The 12,682-nt window shown below is 41.0% G+C and overlaps 1 pseudogene; it reads right to left on the bottom strand.

Moving 5' to 3' along the window:
- Positions 1-11,760: 11,760 nt before the first annotated feature.
- LOC112916260 (large ribosomal subunit protein eL21-like) lies at positions 11,761-12,293 on the bottom strand (annotated as a pseudogene).
- Positions 12,294-12,682: the final 389 nt, after the last annotated feature.

The following is a 12,682-nucleotide window of genomic DNA, read 5'->3' as shown; positions in this document are numbered from 1 at the left end:
TTAAGGTGACTCACGAAGCATGAATAGGAGTCTTTATATAATGTAGACAAATCCAATTCTTCCATGTGAGCTCCTCTTTTGTTCTCACCTAAATCCTTGGTTCTCCCATAAATGTCCTGGGCTCCAAAAGCACCATCCTTACCGGAACAACCCCAGGACAGGCACACTGACAAAGTGTCAGCCACCCTGGATTGAGGGTTCCCTGGAGAATCAAAACCCTCCACATGCATGTCCACAGCCTACACCCTTCTGGCCGAGAGTCAGATGAACTGTGTCACCTGGGAACTCCAGTTGTGTGTATTAAGAAAAACAGGCTTAGGAGTTGGGCCACACTGGGTTCAGATCCTGACTCTACCAAAGGAGCCATACAAATTTGAAAGCATTTCCTTCATCTCTTCCAGTTCCAATTTCCTCATTGGTAATACAGGGAGAAAACACAGCTGCCTTTTATCATTGGATCACTAGGATGATTTGACATCAATAAGCAGGAACCCTTGCTTCAACCAGCTTAAACAATAAGGAGATTTATCATCTTCCAGAAGGGGCGGTCTATCAGAACCCTGGTTGTGTTTCTCTGTGATTCTCTCGGTCCACTCTGCTCCTTGTGTAAGCTTCAACCTCGCAAGTAGCAAGATTCCAGGAATGAGATTAAAGGTCATCACAGACTAAGGAAGAGAAGCTTCTTTCCATGGCTCTCTTTTAGGAGGACACATTCCCAGAACCTCTGGCACACTTCCCCCTAAAGCTCTGTTGGCCAAAATTTGGTTATAGATTCCTTCCTGAAACAGAAACTGTCAAAAGGAATGGAAGGATGCTCGGACAAATCAGAGCCAGCCTGATGCTGAGAGCATGGGGTGACTTCTCCTGGGACACATGGTCAGGTGGGGGTGGATACCTGAACAGAATTAGGGCTCCCTGGGAAGGAAGGAAGGAGTCAGGGATGCTGGGGAGAGTCTGCTGTAGAGTGTGGGAAGCATTCAGGAGAGTTGCTCATGAAACCCTATTACTATGTTTGACTTTTATAAATAGCTAATCAACATTGACTCGGTAAAAGGGCAATGTGGGAAGCTTCTACAGTTCTACAGAAACCAAAATAACTAGCGCATCCACCTCAGCTCGGTGGCATTTGCCAGAACAACTCCTTACTCCTTCCCCAAGGACATCCATTCTATAACAACAGGCCTGGCAGCTGATAGGTACCTGGGAGCAGGAGGAGCTGTGACATGTAAAAAGGTTTCTAGAAAACCTTGTAGTATGTGGAGGTTCAAAAGTCATAAATGGATAGCTGTCCGTCCCTAGAGAAGGGCATCTCAATGCAAGATGCCTGGGTTTCCTCCAGAATCTTATAGACCCAACACTTCAGAAACCAGAAACCCACTTGGGCCCTTCAAGCTTTCTGTCTCTAGCTTCCTTCTGCAAACACCCCCACCCTGCCCCATAGACCCCTGCACCGCCTAGCCCACCTCAACAACTCACCCGGAACACTGGGTCCCAACAAGACTCTTGGTGACTTATCCACTGTGACAACAGTGACCTCCTTCCATCTTGGAAATGCAAGCTTCAGACTTTTTCAGAGCCTTCTACTAGGCAAATCCAGGGAAGCCTGACAGGAGAAAGCCTGGTGGGGGCGGTGGGGTTGGTGTTAGTTCAGCTATTTTAGTTCTTCTAAATGCAGTCAGCGTGGCCTCAAATAGCTGCCTCCTCGGGTACCGCCTGTGATACTCTCACTCGGCAGTTGGCCTCTTTCAGTTTGTTTTTCTAACCCATTTGGCACCTTACCCTAGTTTCTACTTGTTATTTGGCCCCTAGGATGGCTGACCCAGTGTCGAATGTTTGTTTTGGCTCGGATCTTGCATTCCTCTGGGGACGTGACTTTCAGGATTTACCTGTCTGTACACGGCACTGAAACGGCCAGCAGTAGATGCCTCACTCTTGGGCCCCATCCCAACCCATAGACCAGTCCCACCTGCCCCAGGAAGAGAGAATTCTGTGCTGGAGACTCATCTCTCCTTCCCCTCCGCCCTGTGAACACTCTGCTACTTCAGGGCTCTGCAGGTGTAGGAAGAAGGCAATCTGACTGGATTGATTCCATCTCATGTGTGAATTAACAATGCCTGTTCCACACTTAAGCTTATTTTTTTTTTAAGATTTTATTTATCCATTCATGAGAGACACAGAGAGAGAGGCAGAGACACAGGCAGAGGGAGAAGCAGCCTCCATGCAGGGAGCCCGATGTGAGACTCGATCCTGCAGGTGCTCAACTGCTGAGCCACCCAGGGATCCCCCTAAGCTTCTGTTTTAAGCATATTTCTGGGCTTTATTTTTTTTTAATGTTTATTATTTATTTACTTATTTATTTATTTATTTTAGAAGAGCAGCAGAAGGAGAGGGAGAGAGAGAATCGTAAGCAGGTGCCACGCCCGGTGAGAGCCCGATGCAGGGGCTCTCTCTCTTTGACCTGAGCCAAAACCAAGAGCTAGCTGCTTAACTGACTGAGTGCCCCCAGGTGCCCTATTTCTAGTTTTTAGAGGTAAACAAAGGTAATAACACAAAGTATTCAATATTGGTGGTATAAGAAGTTTCAAGCTTATAAGTCACTTCTTCCTGGGAGGTGAAATCTCCCCAAGTCTACCCTCAGCTGCCTCTTATTTTCACATCTCTTATTCAACTGCTGAAATCACAGAACCCATAAGTGTTTCAGTTTCTCAAACGACTTCTATGGTTGTCACAGTGGGTACACAGATAAGGGAAAAATACACTCAGTGTTTTTGTGTGTGACTTGCCATCTGGAGCTACTTCCCATTCTAGCTTGAATAGTCGCTCTGATTATTACCTTTTTGTTGTTCTGTCTCACTTAATAGAAGAGCTCCACAGGATGAAAGGCAAGAAGGGGAATAATCTTAAGGAAGGAATAAGTTGGGTTTTAAAGTGTAAAATAAGTACTTGAATTGTGTCTTGAATTTTAGTACAGTGGTCCCTTGCCTTGTCTGTGGAGGATTTGTTCCAAGAACAGTGGATGTCTGCAACCGTGGCTGGTACCATGCCCTATATATAGTATGCTTTTTCCTATATACATATACCTATAATAAAATTTAATTTATCAGTTAGGCACAGTAAGAGATTAACAACAGCAACTACTAATATAAAAGAACAATTATGCAATATTTACAATAGACGATTATTACAATATGCTATAATAAAAGTTTTGTGAATGTGGTCTCTCTCTCAAATATCTTACTGTACTGCACTCACCCTTCTTCTTGTGGTGATGTGAGATGATAAAATGCCTGTGTGACTAATTGAAGCAAGGTGAGTGACATAGGCATTGTGATGCAGCATTAAGCCATCTTGATCTTCTGACAATACATCAGAAGGAGAACCATCTGCTTCCTGACCTTGGCTGACCGGCTACAGGCTATAACTGAAACCAACGAAAGTGTCCTTTGACTCCAATTCATGGCACTTGCAATTTCCCAGGTGTTGGGAGTGTCTTTGGTTCAAATGAGGAGGCTCTGGGTGGTTCCTGGACAGCTTCACGATGGGGGTTGGTCACCACAAAGATCCGCCATGGATTAGCATCTCAGAACTTTCATCTCCACTCCCTATTCTCAAGGGAGGGAAGAGAGACCAGAAAACAAGTTGATAATTAATCACATTGACGTGACGAAGCCTCTGTAAACATCTGTAAAGTGTTCTAGAGCTCCTGAGTTGGTGAACACGTTCATGTGTTGGGAAGGTGGCACATCCTAACTGCATGGGGGCAGAAACTTCTGCGCTTGGGACTCTTTTGGACTATCCTATGTATCTCTTCATTTGTGTCCTTATCATATTCTCTCTTTTTTAAAAGATATTTATTTATTTATTTATTTATTTATTTATTTATTTATTTATTCATGAGAGACACGGAGAGAGGCAGAGACACAGGCAGAGGGAGAAGCAGGCTCCCTGTGGGGAGCCTGATATGGAACTCGATCCCAGGACTCCGGGGTCACAACCTGAGCCAAAAGTAGATGCTCAGCCTCCGAGCCACACAGGTGCCCTATCATATTCTTTATTATATAATAAACTGGTAAATGTAAGTGTTTCCCTGAGCTCAGTGAGACATACTAGCAAATTATTGAACCTGAGTTGGGGTGGGGGTGGTCCCTGGAACCCCTGATATGTTGTGGCCCAATCAGAATGGAGGGTAGATGACCCGGGGACACACTACCTTCAGCTAGCATCTGAAGTGGGGTTGTCTTGTGAAAGTGAGCCCTTAACCCATAGGGTCTTCTGCTGAGTTGTAGGACACTCAGCTGGTGTCAGAGGATTGGTCGATGGGAGAAAAACCCCACGCATCTGGTGTCAGCAGTGTTGTGAGTGCAGAGTAGAGGAATAGAGTTCTTCCTTTCATTTAGTAACTAATGGGTATCAGGGCCGTTACCAGGTGATGTCTGATTGTACACATGAACCACCTGTCAATTCCTGAGTCAGAAATGCACGTGAAATTTTGTGTGATTCTGGAGACTCTAAAGATAGAAAAACATATATCTGTAATTAACCGTTTACCTGCACTTCTCACCAAACCTCTACTTAAACACCAGAACAGGAACCTCTGAAATGATCTACACAAATCCTTCTTTTGGTAACTGCCATGTCCGGGTCAGTGGTCATAATAATTCCAGATGTTTCTCTAGAGCTGACTAATTAGAGGTTTGAATAGACTTCCAGAACTTCCCACAACATATAAGATCTGTGTAATTCTCACAACATAACTGTCTATGATGATACTGGGGAAGCCAGCAAAGGAAAGAGACCTGCTTTGGAGTCTGATTTATCGATCAAATGCATGGACACTGGAACATGACTGAAGTCAAGAGAGTTTCCATGAGCCAATGAACCATTTTCTGGAAACTGCTCAGGACTGGCAAAAGGGAGTTGCACAGGAGGACAAAGTTTATACCACTCTCAAGTTGATATCGATACCAATATGCAAGTTTGTTTCCATTAGACAGGCTTCCAGTTTGAGAAATAGCACATTCTTGGTGTAGGCTGTTTATCTTCCTTCCTGAAGTGATACTAATTTGGTTATCTCAAAAAAGTGGATGATTTCTGGAACATTTAATCTGTTTACTATGGCAAAGCCAGGAAATATATCTATTGACATTCAAAATAAAAAGACATATTTGCAGCTAGGGAAAAAATGGGAAAAAATAGTTCCCCAAACTGAACACCTTTATAGGGTTTATAGATTGTTTAATTTGAAACACTGACAGGAGTTAGTCAAATGGCATAGCACGTTTTATTTTCTGTTTGAGAAGCACAGACTGAAAGGAGCCAAAAGACTGAGAAATTTAAACCTACTATAAAACTGCCCTCATTTTTCATAATTAAAGAGTAGGCTCTTCTGATTCAGAAATGGGCCTGAATCAGGGAATGTTTCATAAAAAAACTAAATTATGGCCACCCTTCACAGGGATAAGAGAATTACATTAACAGCCTTAAAGAATGACAAAACTATTTAATTAAATAAAGACTAATCATTGGAAGTTCACTCATTACTTGTATACAAAGGCTACCACTAGGTTGGTTTCCATTTTTTTTTTTTTTAATGCATTTCCTTTAGCACTGAATAAACATATCCCATCTTTGATGATCACTAGCAAGTAGTCTGTCTGGAATGACACCAAATTCTAGACTAAGAGTGTCCAAACTAATAAACTATGTTGGTTTTATCTATAGCATATCAGAGATATATCAGTTGCTGGCTTTTGTGGGGGATATTTTTTTAACATTCCCAGAAAAAGAATTTATAGCTGCATGACAAATGATGGCATATTTCTCCTATGGCCACCAGAGGTCTACTCACTACTACAAATATTCCAGGCCTTGCTGCTGAAATGTGAGCCACAGACAAGCAGTATGGACAAACCAACTGGTAAGAAATACAGACTCTCTGGCCATCCCCCAGACCTATCGAGTCGGAACCTACATTGTAATATTGACAGACAATTTGTGGGTGCAGGGAAGTTTGAGAAGCACTGTTCTAAGTTATGGAAAGAAAACATTTTATGTTTATAATCGATCAGAATTGGCAGATTTGAAAACTCAGAGTATCTTACCATCTAGTTCCAAGCTAGATCTCCTGTCACCACGTTATCTAGGTTTTCATAAAAGCATTACAGCTCAAAAACTATTCTTTTCTTAAAAACTTTTACCCTAAAGGAGTGCCTGGGTGGTTCAGTCAGTTAAGTGATTGACTCTTGATTTTGGCTCAGGTCATGATCTCAGAATCTTTGGATTAAGCCCCGTGCAGGTTCCACGTTCAGTGGGGGTTCTGCTTGAGGATTCTCTCTCTCTCTCCCTCTGTCCCTCCCCATGCTCACACATTCTCTCTCTAAAACAAATAAATAAACATTTAAAAAAAAACACTTGCCCTAAACTATTTTTTCCCTAAACTATTTTTTATGCAAACACTAGTCCCATAAATTATCAGTCATGAATTCTTATTTAATCTGTTTTGTAGATTTTTGATGCTGAAAGAGCTCTTAAGTATTATCTAACACTAGTCTAAATTTTTTCATTTTACAGAAGAAAGCCCTGGGTAGAGGATTTTCATACTATGGCGACCTAAATGAGATTCCCCTTCCATTTCCCAATCCAAAAAATGTGCCTCTCAAGAACCAGCATCTACTGTGTATATAAATGAGGCTTTGGACTCTCAAAGAAGGAAGCAGTGCTGAGCCAGCTGAGCTCAGAGAAAGGGATAGGGCTAATGAATCAAGATGTAGACCCCAGGGATAGAGTGTCCATCCTCTCTTAATTGAGTGTGTCAAGATTTCCCATGGACATACACAAAAGTTTGGGCATGTCTTTCCTGCCATGGGTGTTGGGAGAGCCCAGGGTGACCTAAGAGCAGGGATGCTTCCTAGGTGCCTCAGAGGGGACAGTCTGCCTCTATACTAGGCTCACAGGAGTGAGACCTCTTGGCCTGAGAGTTTCCTGATTTTTAAGAGTAGCTCTGAAAAATTAGGCCTGAACTCCAGTTGGCCAATGGAGGGGGAAAAAAAAATCAAGGACCTAAAGACGTCCAGAAGCCAAAGAGGACAAATAGATTCGACATTCACATCGCACACCCAGGGAAGAGACCTGCTGAATCAGACAAATCAGTTCTTAAATTAAAAAAAAAAAAAAAAAAAAAAAAAGTAAAAGAAGCACTTAGGAACAGAACTACAGAATAACAAATAAAATAGAAAGATTTCCTAGAGCTTTTAAAAACCTTACCGAATCAATGCATGAATGCAGAGGGTAGATGATGACTGGTGAGATTTGTGTTAGTGGCCTGCAAGAGAGGGGACCATCCACATCATGAACCACAGAGTGAAACACATCACATGCTGGAAATCACAAGGGACAGGCTTTCCCAATTCTTTCCCAAGAATTTGGGAAATGGGTGCAGGACACCAGATATTTGACTAATAGACATTCTAAAGAAAGAAAGAACATAGGAAGTAGAAGAAATCATTTTAAATCACTTAGGAGAAAATTTTCCTAAGCCAAAGAAAGATGAGTGTACAGGGTAAAAAGGTTCAGAATTTTTGGTTAGATTGATGAGGCAAACACATGCTGAGGCGTTAGCTGGGTAAAACAAGTTTCCAGGCTTTTCCTTTTTTGACTGTTGCTGGACTTTTTATCTGCAACACTGGAAGCTAGAGGAGATTGAAAGGAACCCCCAGAATCCTATACTAGGCTTTTGCAGTTGTTTACCTGTTAAAGTGAGCGGAAGATATCTAAGGACGTGCATTAATTCAGAGAATAAATCACAGAATGCCCCATCTGAGGTAAATACTTGAGAAAAAGATCTTTCCAGAGACCAATGAACTGGAACAGAGACTTCAAGATGGGGAAGGGGAAAGCAAGAAACAATTAGAGATGAATAATGCATCGATTTTAGAAATACATCATTAAATATTAATGGATAAGAATATAACGTGTAATGTCAATCCTGCACATGGACCCCGAGGACAAACACACAAAACAAGTATTAAGTAAAATTGTGTCCAACTAGTTCAGCAAAACCTCAGACTTCAGAGTGCAAGAGGAAGCGAAAACATTCCAGGGTTTAATTAAGGGACAAGAGACGTCTGGATGGAGGAGAAAGGGGGAAAATGAAAGAATTCTAAAGATTTCATTCCATTAGGGCTGTGAGCAAAACATGATGAAATCAGAAAGAGGAAATCAGTAGGGAAAGAGCGGGTCTCCGTGGGAGAAACAGCTTTGAAATAATGGGGCAACAGACACACTCGGTCTGCTTTCCAGAGCAGGGAAAAGGCAGGTCATGGTGCGAATGGCACATGATGGTAAAACTCCTAAATTAACGAGATGAACATGGAGCACAAAGTGCTATGATCAGACCAATAAAAGTAAGAAAGGAAAACGAGGAGCAACAATGTTAAATGAAAACTATAATGTAGCAGGGAAGGAATAGTGTTTCCTTTCTTCTGCATTATTTGGCTTTTTTCTGGCACTCATCTACCTTCCTAAATTGGATGCTAGTGCATATATTTCTTTCTTTTCTGAAAATGTAAGCATTTAAGGTTTTTTCCCCTTTTGCTCAGTACAGCTTTGACTGCAATGACATGTAGCATTTACCCTACTTTGTAATTCTGTTTTCTAGGAAGTTGGGACTTCTTTTGACCCACTGATTATTTATTCTTATTTCCCCAAAACCGGGCTCTCTGAGGGATGCAGTGAGGGATTACCTTTCTGGTATTGACGTCTAATTCAATAGTGTTGAGGTCAGAGATTATCATCTCTACCATGTAGATTTAAAAAATTATTTGGTTGATAGTGGCTTTATGGCCTCAAATATGATTTTTAGATATAATGGCCTTCTGATCAAGCTTGCTTTTTCTTGCCTGCTTGATCTATCAATTGCTACAGGGGTATATTGGAACCTCCAACTATCATGATATGTAAATTTAATATGTAAATTTCTTCTTGTAATTCTTCTAAATTTTGCTTTATATATTTTGAGGTTATTTTATTCAATTCTATACAAATTTAGAATTGCTGTAACCTTCCTTATGAGTTGAAATTTTTATCAATATATAGTGATCTTCTTCATTTATCATTAGTGCTTTTTGTTTAAGGTTTCTTTCTTTTAAGATTAAAATAGCCATCCTACCTATGTCTTTGTAAGTATTTGCTTCATATTACCTTCCCTTATCTTTTTTTTTTTTATTTAACCTTACTGTGCTCTGAAGTGCTACGTTTGTTTCTTGTAATCAGAATATAGCTGGATTTCTTTCTTTTTCAAAAAAATATTTATTTATTCAGATGTCTGGGTGGTTTAGTGGTTGAGCATCTGCCTTTGGCTCAAGGCATGATCCTGGAGTCCTGGGATCGAGTCCTGCATCCCATGCAGGGAGCCTGCTTCTCCCTCTGCCTATATCTTTGCCTCTCTCTGTGTCTGTCATGAATAAATAAAACCTTAAAAAAAAAGATTTATCTGAGAGAGAGGGAGAGAGAGAGAATGCACATGCCACGAGTAGGGGGAGGGGCAGAGGGAGAGAGAGAATACCAAGAAGACACCTTGCTGAGTGCAGAGCCCCATGAAGGGCTTGATCTCTTGACCCTAAGATCATGACCTGGGCTGAAATCAAGAGTTGGATGTTTAACTGACTGAGCCACCAGGTGCCCCTATAGATAAGATTTCTAAAAAAAATCTGGTATATCTTTATCTTTGAACTGGAGATATTAGTCCACTTATAATTAATGTGCTTATTATTTCATACTTTCTTTTTTTTAAAGATTTATTTTTATTTATTTATGATAGACATAGAGAGAGAGAGAGAGGCAGAGACACAGGCAGAGGAAGAAGCAGGCTCCATGCAGGGAGCCCAACGCAGGACTCGATCCCAGGACTCCAGGATCGCCCTGGGCCAAAGGCAGGCGTGAAACCGCTGAGTCACCCAGGGATCCCCTATTTCATACTTTCTAATTGTTCTCCCCCTACCCCACTCTTCCAAGTTTATCTCCCTCTTATGCTTTTCTTGCCCTCCTTTGGATTACATGTTTGTTTCATTCCTTAATATTGTCTTTCTAGTATTTTCTAAGTCATACGCTTTTTAGTAGTGACCCAGAAAATATAACATGGATATTTAATTCATGCGAAATTCATTTAACAACATGCGAACTTAATCAATAGCATTACCTTCCTCCAAAAGCGTTGAGAGTCTTAATTAGCTTTTGTAAAAATTTACCTCCCCTCTGGACTTCTTTGCTATTCTTGTACAGAAATTTAGATCTAGCTTAATTTTGTAGCCTTATACATTAGGCATTATTACTATTATTATTATTGTTGTTGTTGTTGTTGTTGTTTAATCAGTCAATGTTAATTTCAATTTTCTTTGTTGACTTCTTTGTGTCTCAAACCCTTTCTGGGCTCATTTTCCTTCTCTTACAAGGAAGTACTTTTGAGAGGGTCTATTGATCATGACCTCTCTGTTTTTACTTATCCAAACACGTCTTTTTTTGACCCTTGTTTCTTTTTTAAGATTTTATATATTTATTTGAGACAGAGAGCACGAGCAGGGTGGAGGGGCAGAGGGAGAGGGACAAGCAGACACCCCACTGAGCAGGGAGCTTGATGGTGGGGCTCCATCCCAGGACTCTGGGAACATGACCTGAGATGAAGGCAGATGCTTAACCAACTATTTCACCCAGGCACCCCAATCCTTATTATTAAAAGAGACTTTGCTGATATGCAATTCCAATTGAATAGTTTGTTTAACACTTTGAAGATATTATCTGATGTCTTCCTGGCTCTCCTTGTCCTTGCTGTCAATTAAATTGTTATTTTTTTATAAATTTGGTGGACCAGGCATTCTCCTTTGCCTGTTGCAGGCCCAGACTATGCCTGTTACCCTGGTCTCCTATTTGGTTAGCATCCCCTTTCCTTCTTAAAAGTATCCTGCTTTGGATAATAAATTACATAGGTGGCCAATTAATGGCCAATCTATCCTTTCCCTCTGGCTACTTTTAAGATAGTCTTTATCTACAGTGGTCTTCAATTTTATTATATATCTTAGTGTTGAATTTCCTGTTGTTGACTCTGCTTGGGATTGGTTGCGGTTATGGAACCCCAAGACATAGTTTGTCCACCAGTCCTGGAAAATTCCCATTTACTGTCTTTTGAAATGTTTCTTTCCTCCTTCTCTGGTTTTTCCTTTAGGTAACATCAGATGTGTTTTAACAGTGGCCATTTTTGCTCCACTGTCCGTATCTCTTAATTGCTCAGATTTTCCATTTCCATGTCTGTCTCAGCTGTCATCTGGAATATGTCACCAGTTCTATTTCCCCATAGTTGACAATGTATCCAGTCATTACATTTCCAATTTCCAGTTTTTCATCTGAATGTATTCATTTGAGTTTTTTTTTTTTCACATCAATCTGGTCAATTTTCGTAATCTCTTATTACATTGTCATTCTCTCAATTTGCCTTTTTGTCCTCTTTACACATACTAAGCATATTTGCTTTATATTCTTTGATAATTCCAGTAGTTATCAACTTTGCACATCTGACTCTACAGCTTCCTGTCTCTGCTGAATCTTCCTGGTCACAGCCTACATCCTCCTTCCTCATCTGTGGGAGGGAGGTCTACTTTTAGAGGGTGTTCCTCCAGGGGTCTGGGAACATGATTCCCTCAAGGGCACTCCCTTAAGGAATTCTGCTTTATTTTTTTAAATTAAATTAAATTTTTTTTTTTATAATCCTGAGGTCTTTTATTTTCTTTACATTTATCATGCCATGAATTCATAGGGAATGGGTTCCAGCAGTTCAGGCTCCTTTCCATTGGTTCTCACAAAGTGTGCTTCTCTGGGTGGGGCAGGCTGGTGCTTCAGTTGGACCCAAGTACCTTTCTCTTTGTCTTCCTTCTTTTTCTGATCATTTTCCTTCACACACTTCAGGAAGTTATCTCAGCTCTTTGAATGTTTAATATGCTCAATGTGTATATTAATTCTCTTGGCAAGAATCTTGCCCTTAACTTGTTTGTTTACAGCAATGCCAACAGCATGCTGAGTAACACTGTAGAATCTTCGAGTTTTGCCATGGTAACATTTGTGGGGCATTCCTTTTTGAACAGTGCCCATTCCCTTGATGTCCACAGTATCAGCTTTTTTATAGATTTGCATGTACGTGGCCAAAGGAACAACTCCATGTTTTCTAAAAGGCCTTGAGAACATATAGTGGGTACCTCTCCTCTTTCCCTTTGTGTTGGTCATTTTGGCGAATTACTGAAAGATGGCGGTTCCAGCAGAAAGGAAGGAATTCTGCTTTAAATACTTGTAGTATAGTCTTGAGATTAGAAATGCCCACAAAGAGTTTTTCCCTACCTTTCTCTAGTCAAATAGCAATCAAAACCAATATTTAGGCAGGTCTACTCACTATCTTCCTCTCCAAAGTAAGTTCTCCCTTCAAACTGAGCATGCTACTCATGGAAGTACAGTTTCATGAAGGGTGTCTCATACATGATCTCTCACATTGTTCTGGCTCTGGGCTTTGTCTCCCAATCCCCCTGTGTGGATTGTTAAATTTCAGGCTCTCTGTCACCAGGCCGCCAAGATACGTCCAGAGACAATTCCAATGCCAGTGCATGCCTTGTGGATTCAAGATCTCATGTCACTTCAGGACACTAGA

Source organism: Vulpes vulpes, chromosome 7 (assembly GCF_048418805.1).
Source record: "Vulpes vulpes isolate BD-2025 chromosome 7, VulVul3, whole genome shotgun sequence".
NCBI lineage: Eukaryota > Metazoa > Chordata > Mammalia > Carnivora > Canidae > Vulpes > Vulpes vulpes.
The sequence above is the reverse complement of the archived record's forward strand: the minus strand, read 5'-3'. Positions and strand labels throughout refer to the sequence as shown.